The 16,774-nt window shown below is 42.1% G+C and overlaps 1 protein-coding gene across 1 annotated transcript in view; it reads right to left on the bottom strand.

Moving 5' to 3' along the window:
• Positions 1-11,641, bottom strand: part of kcnc3a (potassium voltage-gated channel, Shaw-related subfamily, member 3a) — a 163,279-nt gene extending 151,638 nt beyond the window's left edge. Inside the window, exon 1 of the mRNA XM_060902107.1 lies at positions 11,573-11,641. The gene's annotated coding sequence lies outside the window, so the exon portion shown is untranslated. The remainder of the gene's footprint in view (positions 1-11,572) is intronic.
• Positions 11,642-16,774: the final 5,133 nt, after the last annotated feature.

Raw genomic sequence — 16,774 nt, 5'->3', positions numbered from 1 at the left:
AAAGCATCTCAGCATGTGACAGAAAAATAGAAGACCACATTGGGTTCCACTCCTGTGAAGAACAGGAATCTTAGAATCAAGAACAAGTTCCTATTAAAGTGGCCGGTGAGCGTAAATGTAGACATCAGAACCGGGACTTGACCCAATATCATTGTGATCGTGATTTGATACAATATCATTTCCTGTTCTGTGGAAAAAAGGCAGACATATCTGTTTATTAATGAAGTTATGAAGTCAGAGCAATAAAATACTGTCTAACAAATTAATTCACATATTCAAAGCATAACATTTGATTTGTTTTCAGTTTGAGTTTTATGTCGGCAACTAGTCTGCAAATCTCAAAGGTAATCATTTCGTGCATGTTTGCGCCCGTTTGTTCAGCAAGTCGTGAGGAGGAATACATGAAAACGTCTTCAAAACAGAAATAACAGTGTGTACGGTATAACTGATATCTATTATCCTTACTAGAATGTCCACCATTTTAAGAAAGATCCCAATCCTAGAATTCATAATATCTGTTAAAAATTATTTTTTATATTTATACAGCATAGCTTCAGTGCCTGAGATAACCATAATGCAAAGTAACATACAGATAAATAACTCTGTGATGAATTAAAGTGCCCGATAGCTAAAGCTCATATCTTTAAACATCTCTGTCACACTGAATGTGTTTGTTTATGTAAACCCTACATCATACACCGATTAGCTACCAGGCTATCCACGATCGAGCTCATACGCTCACCGGCCACTTTAATAGGAACTTGTTCTTGATCCTAAGATTCCTGTTCTTCACAGGAGTGGAACCCAATGTGGTCTTCTGTTTTTCTGCTGCGTGCTGAGATGCTTTTCTGCTCGCCACGGTTGTAAAGAGTGATTCTATAAGTTGCTATATCCTTCCTGGCAAAAAAGCTCGAACCAAGCATCTGTCCATTTTCCTCTGACCTCTCTTATCAACAAGGTGTTTGTTTACTTTCCACCCACAGAACTGTCGCTCTCTCACTCACTCACTCACTCACTCACTCACTCACTCACTCACTCACTCACTCACTCACTCACTCTCACACACTCACTCACTCTCACACACACTCACTCACTCTCTCACTCTCACTCACTCACTCTCACACACTCACTCACTCACTCACTTTTACTCACTCACTCTCACTCACTCACTCTCACACACTCACTCTCACACACTCACTCACTCTCACTCTCACACACTCTCACACACTCACTCTCACACAATCTCTCTCTCACTCACTCACACACTCTCACACGTTCACTCACTCACTCACTCACTCACTCACTCACTCTCTCACTCACACACTCACTCACACACTCACTCGCTCTCACACTCTCTCACTCTTACTCACTCTCACACTCACTCACTCACACACTCACTCACTCACTCACTCACTCACTCACTCACTCACACTCATTCACTCACTCTCACACACTCACTCTCACACACTCACTCTCTCACACACTCTCTCACTTTCTCACTCTCACACACTCACTCTCACTCACTCACTCTCACACTCTCACACACTCTCTCACTTTCTCACTCTCACTCACTCACTCACTCACTCACTCACTCACTCACACTCACTCACTCACGCTCTCTCACTCACTCTCTCTCACTCACGCTCTCTCACTCACTCTCTCTCACTCACTCTCACTCACTCTCACACTCACTCACTCACTCACTCTCACACACTCACTGTTTTTTGTTTTTAGCACCATTCTGTCTGTGTGAACTCTAGAGACTGTTGTGTGTGAAAACTCCAGGTGATCAGCAGTTTCTCAAATACTCAAAAAAACCAGTCCATCTGTCTCAAACCGACACCCACGCCACAGTGAAAGAAAGTCACACAAAAATTGAGATCACAATTTTTCCCGTTCTGATGTTTGAATGTTAGTGAACATTAACTGAAGTTCCTGATTTGTGTCTGTGTGATTCGATGCATCGTGCTGCTTTCGCGCGATTGGCCGAGTCGAGAAGTACATCAAACAGCAGGTGGATGTAGGGGTGTTCCTAATAAAGTGGCCAGTGACAAACATACTATACAAACATGCTATACAGTCACTGTTCAAAATTGTTAAAGTCATGAGAACACTGTTGCTAAGCAACTGGAAAATATGGATGTGAATATTGATGATGGCTAATCAATAAGACAGCTACTACAGACAGTGTAATGTGTAATGTAATAGTAGTGAAAGTGGAAACAAGGCAAAAGCGTCTAGAATACACACATTTTCCTCGGATGTGCTGGTAAATTAGCTACTAAGAAAAGTTTTCTTTGAAAAATCAAATCTTTGTTCGGAGATAACGCTAGCACACTGTTTACCTGTGTCTTTGTCTGTATCAGGTATTTCACTGGAACCTCTCCAACATAAACATTTGCTTCAAATGCAGCTGCACAATGTGATTATACAGATGTGTAAAAATGGAGGGGAATCAAAGGCACGCTACTGTAAACACACACACACACACACACACACACACACCACAGATCACATTAGGAGGTCCCCATGGGGTTTGATGGTGTGTAATGAAGACCGTTGCTCTGAGATGAGTGAATACAGGCAGAGAGAGAGAGAGAGAGAGAGAGAGAGAGAGAGAGAAACAAAAGGAAAAAGGAAGATGGGAATCAGCAGGACGTGTTAATATGAGAGAGTTAGAGTGGAAAACATGATACATTAGGAGTAGAGGACAGGGAAAGGAAAACAGGGGAAAAAAGAACAGGTGGAAGAGAAGTGATGGTGGACCAGGTGTGCTGATGGAGCAAAAAAAAACCTCCTGGTTTTCAAAACTAAAAAACAAACAAACCTGAAATTGTAAAAAGGAAATGGTTGTGTGAGAGATGTGTGAGTGCTGAGTGCAGGACGGGGACTGGATGGTGAAAAGGAGGGAACAGTGGGAGAGGAATGAAGTGAAAGGACGAGTCTATACACAGACTAAGGCAGAAAACAGTGTCAAAGAATGAGGGGGTAAAGATAGAAAGAAAAACCAGCTGATAGATAGATAGATAGATAGATAGATAGATAGATAGATAGATAGATAGATAGATAGATAGATAGATAGATAGATAGAAATGTGATTGATCCTTTGGGAAGTGAATGGGGAATGAGCAGTAAATCAGTAACAGATGTGTTTATAAAATGCTGGGAGAGCCGGGGAGCCTCAGCACAGCTGCATTAACCCCGTCTCCCCTCCCTCCATTCATCCCTCCATCCCTCCCTCCATGGTGCAGTGCTCACTCTCTTTCTCCTGCATCTCTTCACTGCAGCTCACACACTTCCAGCCTGAGTGGAGCTCAGGGGCCACCTAGAGGGCAAGTCAGGTAACTACAGAGCCCAAAACACTGCAGTCCCCCCACCTCTGCCTTCTGTGTGTGTGTGTGTGTGTGTGTGTGTGTGTGTGTGTGTGTGTGTTACAATAACCACAGGCCCTTCTGTTGATTTTGAGCTCTGAGCCTGTGTGTATGTGTGTCAGAGGAACACTCGTCACCATTAAGGCTCATTTAAATAATGAAGAAGCCCTCAGTTGTCAGTGTCTCTGTGTTTTGCAGGGACTTAATGCCCAGGTTTGAACACGTGTACGGGATGAGTGCACGACCCCAATCTTTATTTCAGCTTTTTTTTTACTCATAATGTAGACAGAAAGCAAGGCTAGTTAGAAAGCTGATACAAACTAGGACTGGTAAGAGCTAATCTAAACCACCGAAATATCTCGCTCTAGAACCCTGGACACGCTCCTGACCGTGGGTAATGACATGGAAATCTCACACACACACACACACACACACACACACACACACACACACACACACTAAGACATAGAATGCAAAGGTCATCGGTAGGACTCAAAGCGTTTCAATGTTAGCAACATCAGTTTGACAGATGTGTGAAAGTAATTTAAAAAAAAAATCACAGGTAGCTGTAACCGTACATTCATACTCGTGACTAAGAGGACGATCGTGCATCTTATGGGTGTGGCCTGTCTTTATAGATTCTAAAGCTAACTACTTCAATACAAATTAAATACTGTTTGTGAAAATGTCTTGTTTGATTCACATGCTAGTTTTCACACTAGCTTTGTTGACAGATTAGCAAACAGGTAAGCTAACTGTATGAGCGACATACACTCACATAGTTAATCTGTGCTAGCAGCCATAGCGCAAACTGTTACTCTCACTCAGGAGCTTTCTACTTTATTATTATTATTATTATTATTATTATTATCCTAATGTTTTTAGGAGCGCTAGTTTTTAACCAATCACCACCAAATTCCACATGAAGAATATCTCTGGGATGAATTACGTTGCTGTGACTTCTGGTGCTGTTCTGGATCACCGAACCAGAATGATCCATGAAAAACAAGGGGTTTTTTTTTATCACTTATAACTCTGTCAATTTTCATTATTTTTTTTCAATCAGTTTTTTTTTTTCAGGGCGGCAGGGCGCAACTTTTCCTCACTAAGCGTCATTATCTATCTCTTACCGTTCTGGATCTATAGAGTACGGTGACCAGACGTGGCGGTTTGTAACAGCTAGCGCAAATTGCTGTGACTTTAGTCACAGTGTCTATCTAGTTTCAAGCTTTATTTTTCTTCACAATGTCTCATCTCATCATCTCTAGCCGCTTTATCCTTCTACAGGGTCGCAGGCGAGCTGGAGCCTATCCCAGCTGACTACGGGCGAAAGGCGGGGTACACCCTGGACAAGTCGCCAGGTCATCACAGGGCTGACACAGAGACACAGACAACCATTCACACTCACATTCACACCTACGGTCAATTTAGAGTCACCAGTTAACCTAACCTGCATGTCTTTGGACTGTGGGGGAAACCGGAGCACCCGGAGGAAACCCACGCGGACACGGGGAGAACATGCAAACTCCGCACAGAAAGGCCCTCGCCGGCCACGGGGCTCGAACCCGGACCTTCTTGCTGTGAGGCGACAGCGCTAACCACTACACCACCGTGCCGCCCTCTTCACAATGTCTTTATACATATTTAAGGAGAGGTCGGATATGACAGGATAATATGACGACATGGTTGTAAGTTTTCTTTCATTTTCGTGCCTCAAATAGTAAGTGTACATAGGAGCTAAAGTTGTGAATGCGAAATGGCAGAAACGTCAGACCACACAGAGTCGACGATCAGCCCAAGGATCTGCAAAAATTTGATCAAGTCTAAATTCAAATGCCACTTGTTGGTTCGTAGGAATCGTTAATCATAGGGTAACAAGTGAAAGACACATTGAGGCCTTATCTTAAAGTGAAAGGCTTCTGTGTGTGTGTGTGTGTGTGTGTGTGTGTGTGTGTGTGTGTGTGTGTGTGTGTGTGTACACGTGTGTGTCTTCGTCCCTGGAACTAGAACTAACACTATTCTTAAGATAGTTTTAACTCCCCTCTGCCTCCAGCACTTGTTAAAACCTAATTAATAAAAGTGCCCTCTCCGGTTAATTACCATCCCTTTATAGTTTCCCATTAAGCACTCAGGGAATGAAGCCAGAGAGAGAAGCAGAAATATGGGGATATAATTGTGTTAAGCCAAATCACATCCCAACTTGATGGAAACTATTCTTAGCAGAGGAACCGAGAGGGAGGACGAGGAGAAACGAACACAAATATTAAAAAAAAAAACAGAAGAGACCAGAAGAAGAGCGAAAAGGACGAGGCGGAGGGCTGAGAACCTGGTGTCAGAGGTGAGATTTCGGTTTCGACGGGTGTTTATATGTTTGGAGGATGTGAGCTGAGCGAAGCACGTCATCGAGAACAGAGAACAAAGAAACAACCGGAGGTTTATTTAAGATATTCAAGACTATATACAGTATATTTGTGAACATAAAGTATAAAAAACTTGGCAAGATGAACTAGACGTGAAAACATTTGCACTAATGTCTAGTGTTATTTAGCTTACCGGATTCTGTCTCGCTATCCACCAACATCAGCTATTTAAAAACATGCTGGGTTATCTCGCTGCTTCTAAACAGAGGAGAAACGGCGAAGGGATTCGAGCGCTCATTCAGATGGAAAAACGTAATGCGGTCTGTTAACGTAATGCTGTGGAGACGTACAAAGGAAAAAAATTTACACCGTCTCAGATTGCTAACTGACTGCCAACAATGTTATGTTTGCCTAGTTCCATATTAGTTACAACAATGTTACGTTTGCCTAGTAACACAACAATGTTACATTTGCATAGTTATGTGTTACAGTTACAACAATGTTATGTTTGCCTAGTTCTGTATTAGTTACAACGTTACGTTTGCCCAGTAACACAACAATGTTACATTTGCATAGTACCGTATTACTTACAACGTTACGTTTGCCTAGTTACGTATTAGTTACAACAATGTTTCATTTGCCTAGTAACGCAATGTAATGGTGATGATACACGGGGCAACTTTTTGGGCAATGTTGCCGAGCAATGTTGCTGGCAACGGGCAACTAGGTGAGACACAGGGCAACTAACAATGGGCAACAACAGTTAGCAACAGCAGTTTACAGTTAGCTAAAAAAAAATCGATGTCTTAATTTTTGCTGTGACCATTTAATCAAGCTGTCTGTTGTTTTTTAGAGCTTTGGTGAGGTAAATTCCTCCATATAGAATATCAAAATAACAACTTACCGGCGTAAAAACAGATGAGGAGTCTCTCCATCTCTTCACTCCACTGACACTGAGCGGCTGCCATATTTGTTTGAAATTTCTGATCCGAACCTCACCGGAGGTCACATGACTCGATACTCGCGTTCTGATTGGCTTATCTCAAAAAGTTGCCAGAGATTATCAAAACCATTCAGAAAGAAACAATGTTGCCCAATCTCAATAGAAAAGAGTCAAAACGCAATTGCCCAGCAACATTGATCGGCAACATTGCCCAAAAAGTTGCCCCGTGTATCATCACCATTACATTTGCCAAGTTATGTGTTAGTTACAATGTTACATTTGCCTAGTTACGTATTAGTTACAATGCTACATTTTCCTAGTTCCGTATTAGTTACAACAATGTAATGTTTGCCTAGTAGCACAATGTTACATTTGCCTAGTTACATGTTAGTTACAACAATGTTACATTTGCTTAGTTATGTATTACAGTTACAACGTTACATTTTCCTAGTTCCGTATTAGTTACAACGTTATGTTTGCCTAGTAACACAACAATGTTACGTTTACCTAGTTACGTGTTACAGTTACAACAAGGTTACGTTTGCCTAGTAACACAACAAGGCTACATTGGCCTAGTTACATGTTACATTTACAATGTTGCATTTATTTAGTTACGTGTTATAGTTAATGTTATGTTTACCTTGTAATACAATGTTAAATTTACCTAGTTACATGTTACAACAATGTTACGTTTGCCTAGTTATGTGTTACAATTACAATTGTTTGCCTAGTTATGTGTTAGTTACAATGTTACATTTGCCTAGTTACGTATTACAGTTACAATGCTACATTTTCCTAGTTCCGTATTAATTACAACAATGTAATGTTTGCCTAGTAGCACAATGTTACATTTGCCTAGTTACATGTTAGTTACAACAATGTTACATTTGCTTAGTTACATATTACAGTTACAACGTTACATTTTCCTAGTTCCGTATTAGTTACAACATTGTTTGCCTAGTAACACAACAACATTACGTTTACCTAGTTACGTGTTACAGTTACAACAAGGTTACGTTTGCCTAGTAACACAACAAGGCTACATTGGCCTAGTTACATGTTACATTTACAATGTTGCATTTATCTAGTTACGTGTTACAGTTAATGTTATGTTTACCTTGTAACACAATGTTAAATTTACCTAGTTACATGTTACAACAATGTTACGTTTGCCTAGTTACGTGTTACAATTACAATTGTTTGCCTAGTTATGTGTTAGTTACAACAATGTTACATTTGCCTAGTAACACAACAATGTTGTTTTGCAGTGTTACGTTTGCCTACCTCCTGCCTTAAATCCGCCTTAAGTCCCTCATAAAGTGAAACATCGGAGCATCCATCAATTAAACGTTTCATTTTATTAACGTGCCTGGCCAACATGACGACATCCAGTAATGCACATTAGGTTTTTTTTAATTATTATTATTTATTTATGCTAGTTAGTTTTTTGCTAACAGAAGCGAATATGTTCGATCTGATCCACCTGTTGGTCTTTCAAAATGTTTTGTCAGAGAGCCTTGATGCTCCTTGAAGTAATTTATTTCTGTGCACTGTATTAACATATTAATATTTAGTGTCAGTCGGTATAAACATGCTAGCAGGACTAATCCCTGTCACTCACAGATAAAATAATCTCAGTGTAAGCACCACCAATGGACATAAGAGAAATGCACAGAATGGTATGAAAAAGCTGGACCTGATTTGTTTTGAGCCCAGAGTGTAGTTTCATGCAGCCTATCAGGGAGAGTTGTGTCAGGTGATCATACAGAGTGACACGCCCCCTTATGTTTGATCTGATTTCATCTATTTCTCAGATACATCTGTAATACATCATCAGAAGATGACCATCAAAATACATCATCAAAAAATGACCATGAATAAAGCTGCCTGTCTGTCTTTGTGTGTGTGTGTGTGTGTGAAATAATTTCTCCCTATATCATTCTAATTATGTCATCAGTGACACCTCATGATACGCTCCATTCCTCAGTCAATTAAAAGATATTAGATTTTAGTCCGCCGTCTAACATCACGACCAGCCGTCGCTCGAAACATCCGTCCACTTTGTGTGATATATGGAGTCACCAAACACCGTTTCTGATCTCTCACCAAAATGGCGCCACCTACAGACCTCCAGTGAAACTCCAGAAGTCATCAAAAAAAAAAAAGGAGAGCCACGTCGCTAAGTATTCTCGGCACGAAGAAGGTCCTTTATAAAACAGTGGCCAGACATCTCTGGATAAGGAATGAGAAAATGAAAATGGGGCCTTCAACTGACAGGAACAAAGGACTGTGGGGGGTTTTAATGACGCTTACGAGGAATCTGATCAAAGTGCGACTTGGGGAAGGTGTCATGAAATCCATCACATCGATGACATGACAAACACAAAGGATTGGACACTCAGAGGTAAAGAGAGAGAGAGAGGTTGTACAGTATGGCGTGTGTAAAAACAGAAGGATACTTTGATATGGATTTATGCATGTGTCCACTGATGGTATTGCTCAATCTTAGTGCACACACTTGTAGTGTTATTCATTTGGATGTCAAGACACACAGCTGCTGTTTTGTTTTCACAGCAAAGTCCAGGAAGAAGAATTTCTGGTTCCCTAAAGAGCCATTTCGGTTCCTGAGAATCTGATACTTCTTGGAATTATTTATTTATTTATTTATTTATTTATTTTTATTGGCCACAATAAGTAAAAATGAGTCATTACTTTTCTTGGAAAGATGGTCAATCGGGAAGATTTACTGTGAGATTACAGAATTTGGGTTTCTGTGGAGCCCCATAAAAACATCTGACTCTTTGTTGGATTTTGAATCCACCAAGCAAAAAGTTCTTTAGGGAGAAAATTATTCTCTACAGCAGGGGTGTCAAACCTGATCCATAAAGGGCCGTGTGGCTGCAGGTTTTCATTCCAGCCATGCAGCAGCACCCTGATTTGGCTCATTCAATCAACTGACACACCCACCCTTTAATCAAGGGTGGGTGTGGCTGCAAGTATTTGACTGTGTGAAGACAGTTCAGTTGATTGAATGAGCCAAGTCAGGTGTGCTGCTGCATGGCTGGAATGAAAACCTGCAGCCACAAGGCCCTTTATGGATCAGGTTTGACACCCCTGCTCTACAGGGATGCCATAACCGAATAATCCTTCTCTTCCACTTAATGAAAACATCTGGCGAAATGGATAACCGTTCATGAGGAAGCAAATCACTTTGGCTCTTTAAAGTGACTGCATAAACGGAGGAATTATTTTCCATCACAAAAGGGAACATTCATGATGGTTCTCTATCCATTAACCAAAAGGTTCCTTTGGACGAAATAAAACCAAAACGCGATAAAGTGAATCATTATTTGTTACCACTTAAGAGTCTTCCATATAATGGTACCAGCTACAGTGGGATTATTTGGTTCTCTGGTTGGGGAACCAACATGAACAGTTCGATATCAATTAATGGCAGGGTTCCTTATACACAGGAGGAAAAAAACTGGACAGACAAACCGAGAAAAATACTGACGAACCACTTACCAAAAGGTTCTTTACAGAACCAAATTATGTATTCGATAAAGTGATGCCATAAAACCGAACAATCATTTTCTTCAACAAAATGGTAGGCTTATTTGCTTTCCTGTGGTTGAACATCCATTACCCAGGAGGCTCTACAGGAAACAAAAGGTTCTTTCAACTTCTTCTTCTTCTTCTTCTTCGCCCATCTGGTGTGTTTTGGGTCAGGTCCCTTTCCTAGGGTTTCTCGGCCGGCTAGCCACTCCTCAAAAACCTGTACTGCTTTTTGGTCATGGACAATTCAGAGTAGTTAAAGGAACACTGAAGTCATTTTTAAACTTGTGTTATTTCTTAATTAACGTGTTATTCAATTGCGTTTTCGGTTTTAGTAACCTTATATCGTGACTCGTATTGGCAACTAATTAAATATTATACTTATCGGCCTATTTAGTTTTTAGCCGTGTTGAATTTAAAGTGTTTGGTCCACGGCAGGCGTCGCTTATCTGCGCGATCTTCACGAGACTTGTGCGAGACTTCGAAACGTGAAGTGTCAGCCAGGTGTCTGTGCCGCCATTTTGAAAACTGTTTTCCAAACGAAATATTGCACAAAAACGAGTTTAAATGACGATTACTGCCGACTTTTTTCAAACTTTCCTGATTGCTATCAAAACAAACAAAACTTCCAGCTCAATCACATCAGCATTCGAAAGAGGGCGCGCGCGTCTTTTGACAACGTTGTCAGATGTCGGTCGCTTTGATTTCCGCTGTACGTTTTACTTCCGTCCTACGATGTCTCGCACAGGTCTCAACGAATCTCGTTTACGGCCGTCGCTTTGACATACGGACTGATATATTACAGAGCATATTTCAAACACTCAGAACTCGCTATAGCAGCGACAAAATAGCGATCAAAAATGCATTCCGATATTTAATAAAATGAGATAAATAGAATTTTGATGATAAAAAATTTGCCTTCAGTTCTCCTTTAACCCATCATCATGTCTTTGGACTGTTGGAGGAAACCGGAGCACCTGGAGAACATGCAAACTCCACACAGAAAGGCCCTTCGTTGACTGTGAGCTTCGAACCTGGAACCTTCTTGCAGTGAGGCGACAGTGCTACCCACTGCACCACCAAAGGTTCTTCAAGAACCTCAGAATCACTCTGGAGGACCTTTTCAAGCACCTTGATTTGTTGGGAGTGTCGAAGCAGTCTACTTGTTGCATGAAAAACACTAAAATGTTCCAATGACATGCACAGTCCACAGGAGGGATTTTACAACCTGTGCACGAGATCACGACACGCACCAGCGTGCGCACACACACACACACACACACACACACATATGCACACACACAGAGAGAGAGAGAGAGAGAGAACTATAAGTAGCTACTTACTCGCGTCGGGTCTGGCTCGGTTCGTGTGGATGCGGTGCGTGCGTGGCGCGCGCGTTAATCAACGCACACATGAACACGCGCGCGCGAACCGACCAGGCGCAGGAATTTTTTTTTTCTTTCTCTCAATGAGGGGAGTCCAATCACAAGATGTACACGCCTGAGACTGGACACATTGCCGTGCTGAGGCGACTACACACACACACACACACCTGTCTCGCTCTTCTGTGGTGTCTCTTTAATAAATGTCTGCAAATAAAAAATAATAAATGCAAAGCAAGTCGAGTTAAGTCTGGCTCGTACCCTTTTTCTACAGTCTGTCTATGCCTGATGTCTGGGTTCTTGCTTTAGTTTCCCGGAAAGGTGCAGCCTGTCCAGCCCAAGCGAGCGCACGACCCAACAGCACCTCCTTCTCTCTCTCTCTCTCTCTCTCTTTCTCTCTGTCTGTCTGTTCACCCTCTCCTTCTGGTCTTCACCCTCTCCAAAAATGACAAAATGTCTTAAAAAAAAAACAGATCACTGAGAAAAGCACGCGGTGGATGTGGATGATGGTGTGTGGCGTCGGTTCCGTGCGCATTTGCTCCTTTAGCGTCTTTATTCCTGTCGAGGTGTGTGTTTGGGTTAATTTTTGGGCTTTCCGACACGCACTGTAATCCTTAGAGTAATCTAGTGGTCAGTCCCGTCCCCTCCCCTCCCTCCTTCCTTCTCTCTCTCTCTCTCTCTCTCTCTTTCTGTGTTGGATGGAGGGGAAGGTGGCAGCTGGTGCGCCCCTCTCTCTCTCCCCTCTCTCTCTCTCTCTCTCTCCCCAGACTCCACCCTGTGCCACTTAACCATGTAAGCGCCATGGGCCGGATGCTGCGGCATCGCCATGCATGTGCGCATGCTATAAATAAATCCAGGAGTCCCCTTGTTGTGGTGTGTTTCCCTGCTCTAACACACCTCGTCGTGGAAGATGGAAATGAGGTGTGTCAGGACACGGTGTAGACGGTATGCTAGAAATAAATAACAAATATTACAATAGAACCCATAAACCCCAAGAGTCACATGATCACATGACAGTCATATTGCCTACAAATGCAGTTTGACTCAGCAGTGTGATTCACTCTTACTAAAGAAGCAAGACAACATACACACTCGCTGGCCACTTTAATACTTCCTGTTCTTCACAGGAGTGGAACCCAGTGTGGTCTTCTGTTCTGCTCTTGCACGCTGAGATGCTTTTCTGCTCACCACGGTTGTGTTGTAAAGAGTGATTATATGAGTTGCTATATCCTTCCTGGAAAAAAAAGCTCGAACCATAAATCTGTCCATTTTCCTCTGATCTCTCTTATCAACAAGGCGTTTGTTTTCTTTCCACCCACAGAACTGTCGCGCTCTCTCTCTCTGTCTCTCTCACTCACGTTTTTTTTTCGCACCATTCTGTCTGTCTAAACTCTGGAGACTGTTATATGTGAAAACCCCAGGAGGAGATCAGCAGTTTCTGAAATACTCAACAAACCAGTCCATCTGGCTCAAACCGACACCCAGGCCACAGTGCAAGAAAGTCACACAAAAACTGAGATCACAATTTTTCCCATTCTGACGTTTGAACATTGTGAACGTTAATTAACTGAAGCTCTTGATGTGCATCTGCATGATTTGACGCGTCGTGCTGCTGTCAAGGGATCGGCTGATTACAGAACTGCATCAAACCGCAGCAGGTGGATGTAGGGGTATTCCTAATAAAGTGGCCACCCGGTGAGTGTATATCATAAGATGTATCCTAACATTGTGTTCGCTCTGACTTTTTTTTCGTAGCTTGTCGACAAACAAATTGCTTCAGTGTGTGTCTGAATGAGATTCCACTCCATAGACAAAGATGTAATTTTCTCCAGATCTCTCGTCTCTCATTTCTCAGCCTCTCCCTTCCTGACCAGCCTCTCTCCTGCTTTGCTTCTGCGGACTCGTCTTGTCTGAGAGACCCTTCCTGCACTGTTCTCCGAATCGAAATTATGGATTTGATCAACTGGTCACTTCACGCAATTGACACAATCTTCTCGACGAGAAGTCTGGGTTCGGGGGAACCTGCCTGTCCTGCCGGAACGTTTGCAGCCGGATACACCATGGATGCCTGGGAGAAGTGGCGTGTGGTGTGCTTGGCGATTCTTTCCATGGAGGACATTGAGGATATTTACCTATTCGGAACCATGATCACAGGATTTTTGCTGATTGGACTTGGCATTGCCCTGGTGTATCGAGGAAATCAGTTAACGGTGGCAGCTGTTCAAAGCCCCACAAAGCTGCCCGACATGATTGAGGCAGTGGGCAGAGCTGTCGGCACTCAGACTGTGGCTGTAGAACTTGAGTCGCAACATTGATAACATCATGGAGAAGTTGATGGCTTTGCAAAGAGAAATGGATCATTTTGGTGGCCAGAATGGACAAGCGGGTTAAGCGAAAAAGGACACGTCTACCCATCTTAATTCTAAACAAATTCCAATCTTATCTTGGCTCTCCCAGCCAGCACTGCCTTCAAGGCCGTCGCTGTAGAAACGCGATTCTCCCCCTGGAGTTCACTGCAGTGAGACTCTCTCTGTGTGGGGGGTTTTTTTTTCCTATACTTTCTTTCTGTCTGTACTATGAAAGCTAAGTCGAACCGGAGTCAAATTCCTCATGTGTGTGTAACATACCTGTCAATAAAGTGCTTCTGATCTGATCTGATCTGATGTGGATTAGTATTTTGCCGCGCCAAAGATCGAAAGATTGCCACCCTAGTAAAGTCACTCGCTCAAACCTGGCCAGCCTGTTATTAAAGCAGCTTTACATTACTTTCTCACATAGTAACTGAATAACAAGAGTGCTCGGCGAGCACAATATCCCCCGCTTGGCAACTTGGCCATAACTCTGGTAAAATGCGACTGAATTGAACAAAAGTGCAATCTGCGTATTATCAACAGATAACAAAGAATCTTACCAAGTTTTGTGAAATTTCTCCAAAAATTGTGAGAGGAGTTGATTTCAGAAGGTGAGTACGCTTCCTGGGACGGACAGACATCGCCACGACATAAATCCCCCTTTGGGCCTTTCGGCCAGCGGGAGATAAAAATTGTGAGAGGAGTTGATTTCAGAAAGCAAGCACACCTTAATGAAAGTGCCAAAGTACAAGTTCGTTAATAATCAAGGGCATAACTCTGGGAAAATTCACCCAAATTAAACGAAATTTCGATCTGCGTATAACGGTCATATAACAAAGCCTTTTGCCAAGTTTGGTGAAATTCCTCCACAAGCTGTGAGAGGAGCTGATTTCAGAAGAACGTCCACCCTCATGAAACTGTCAAAGTATAAGTTATTTAATCAAGGGTCAAAACTCTGGGAAAATTTTCACAAATGAAATTAAATCGCAATCCACGTATTACCGTCATATAACAAGGCCTTTTGCCAAGCTTCGAGAAATTCGTCCAAAAATTGTGAGAGGAGTTGATGTCAGAAGGTGAGCACACCTTCATGAAATTGTCAAAGTACAAGGTTGTAAATCAAGGGCCACAACTCTGGTAAAATGCGACCGAATTGAACGAAATTACAATATGCGTACTACTGACATATAATAAGGCCTTCTGCCAAGTTTGGTGAAATTCCTCCAAAAATTGTGAGAGGAGTTGATTTCACAAGGAAAACACACTCTCATGAAATTGTCAAAGTATAGTTTTGTTAATCAAGGGCTGTAACTCTGGTAAAATGTGACCGAATTGAACGAAATTACAATATGTGTATTATCAACATATAGCAAAGAATCCTGCTGAGTTTCGTGAAATTCCTCCAAAAATTGTGAGAAGAGTTGATTTCAGAAAGTGAGCACCCTTCCCGGGACGGACGGACAGACATCACCATGATATAATCCGCCTTCGGGCCTTTCAGCCAGCGGGGGATAAAAACCACACATCACGGTTTTGGAAATGGAAAGCAGCCCAAGAGCTAGAGATGTCCACCAATTAGCACCATCACCACACAAACTGCGATAAAAAAAAAGGAATAGACAATATAAAGTGATTCAAAATGGCTCCCATTGCAATTTGGCCCACTTTTGTTCATTTCTGGGTCAAAATTGTTGGATTTAGTTGGGAACCATAAGCGCTTCGACACGTCTACTCCTTTCACATGCACGGTTCTTTTCAATTAAAGGAAGAAAAACACATTAGGTGCAGCAAATACAGTACACAAGAAATAAAATAAACGAATGCAATAAAGAGTAAACAGTAATAAACAGGGAGGGCTGTATGGATTCATTCATTCATTCATCAATTATTCACAGGCAGCATTACTTTATATTACCAACATGTTGTAAGTGGATGATAAGCCATGCTCTAATGCTAAGAGGAACAAATGACCAACCAACGATGAACATCACTGCAAAATAAACTGACTAAAACTGATTGTCATTGCACTGTTGCTCATATCTGAATAAAAAAGTGCCATAATGTGCCACAGCCATTTGTGATTACGCAACAGCTCAATGTGTGATGATTTTTTTTTTCGCCAGACGACCACAGACGTGTTATAAATCTAAGCCTCGAAATCTCCTTTCGTGCAAAATCTCCAAGGTTGGCAAGAATGCATCAGATGGACAGAAGTGCGATTTACAGCCTCCTTCCTTTGAGATGCCACCAATCTGTCAGAGTCAACACCGTGATCCAGATTTCACTGCAGAACTCGAGATGTCTGGGCATTTTTTATTTCAAGACAACGTGATCAATAACGTTTCAGAGGAAACTGGCTCCACCCAGTCCGAACTTCTGATCAGTCATATCGCTGTGTCCCGGACGAGCCGTCACGACCGGCTTAAAATCATGACAAATCACAGGAGGTACGGAAAGAAGTTAAGGTTAAAAGTAGACGGCCTTTCGAGTTCATAAAATCGGTGAAATTTAGTTCATTCTGAAATGTGGTCATTGTGATAGATGTTTATTTCTGGAAGATCTCACAAAATATCAGGCCATTCTGTAGCTGGGAAGTTATTTAAGTTGAGAGGGTTAAAACAAATAATGTGCAAGAAATCGCACAGTCAAGCAGACAGAGGAAGTCCGTGTGTGTGCGCATGCGCAGGTTTATCTTTGAGCGTGCACTGACCGTTCCATCATTCTGTCGCTAAACGAACAGCTGATCACACCGAGGTGCTCGCTGAGCGCCGATATTTATTAGTTTGGTCCTGCGTTTCCTTTCCTTTGTATA

The sequence above is a fragment of the Neoarius graeffei genome, chromosome 20 (assembly GCF_027579695.1).
Source record: "Neoarius graeffei isolate fNeoGra1 chromosome 20, fNeoGra1.pri, whole genome shotgun sequence".
NCBI classification, from domain to species: Eukaryota; Metazoa; Chordata; class Actinopteri; order Siluriformes; family Ariidae; genus Neoarius; species Neoarius graeffei.
This window is presented reverse-complemented; position numbering and strand designations above follow the sequence as displayed.